Source organism: Montipora capricornis, chromosome 3 (assembly GCF_036669925.1).
Source record: "Montipora capricornis isolate CH-2021 chromosome 3, ASM3666992v2, whole genome shotgun sequence".
Taxonomy (NCBI): domain Eukaryota; kingdom Metazoa; phylum Cnidaria; class Anthozoa; order Scleractinia; family Acroporidae; genus Montipora; species Montipora capricornis.
The window spans coordinates 51778359-51779441 of NC_090885.1; the positions used below are offsets into that span (position 1 = coordinate 51778359).

The 1083-nt window shown below is 35.5% G+C and overlaps 1 pseudogene; it reads right to left on the reverse strand.

Moving 5' to 3' along the window:
* Positions 1-520: 520 nt before the first annotated feature.
* LOC138040518 (uncharacterized) overlaps positions 521-1083 on the reverse strand; it is a 6105-nt pseudogene continuing 5542 nt past the window's right edge.

Sequence of the window (1083 nt, forward strand, 5' to 3'; positions counted from 1 at the left end):
CTAATGATACCGGTGTATATTATAATATGTACTGTACATGACAAAATTACTTGATTCTGGTTGGCTGAGATCAGTGCAGTTTTTTTTTTTTTTTTTTTTTTTGTAAACACAGTGAAAAAAGGTTAAGTTCAATGCACTTTACTCACAGAATTTTCTTTTTACTGTATATCGATTTCTGAGCTTGTTCAATTTTTGTGGACACCCACCATTAAATGGTTTGATACAATAGGAGCTACGTTATTTCAGAATGGAAGTGTCTAAATGACTGGCAGCCAGTCAATGTTTTCAAATCGCTACATATGACTTGCATGTTTTAAAAGTACCCATTCTAAATAGTGCTGGTAAACAATACCGGGGTATTTATGTCTAAAGCAGTTAGCCAATACAGCTGTAGCTTGAGCTGTTGTTTGAGTGGTAAGTAGTTATTGGAGTGAGTGATGATTGAGAGATTTGTGTAGAGTTCCAAGCAGTCAAAGAAATTAATGGATTCAACAGATTGACTGCTGTAATCAACAACTTCCTAGCGGTCTAAAAAAAAGATAAAATTATCAATGAATAAATCTAATATTTCATGAAGATTGACAAGAAATTGAAAAAATGTGTAGGACTGCTGGACACAGAAATTTTTAAAATGCTTTCTGGCTAATCTGGGCATATAGACACAGCCTTTCAGAATTTACATGTACCGGTATCTGTCTGCATTCCAACTGCTTCCTTGGGCCTGCTTTCTAAAAGTGCATGAATACAGTCTGTAACTAAGACTGAGTGACTATAAGTACATGTACATGTAGTGTTCCTGCAAACCAGCAGTTGCGAGATTGGTAAAAGAAGTACTGGTAACTAAAGATACTGTACATGTAGAGTGAGCCTATTTGTCTTCGCATACAGCAACCCCACAGAATTTTTTAAAACTCAGTGACTGGCACTCTGTATCAATCTCGGCAACATTACATGTAGATCAGTGAAACCATGATTAACAGATGCATGAGAAGGTTAAAAAATCCAAAATTTCAAACAAAAACATGATTATTTTGAACTGCCTTGTGATCATGGAGTATTTTAACAATCCTGTCCAAGTGCCAG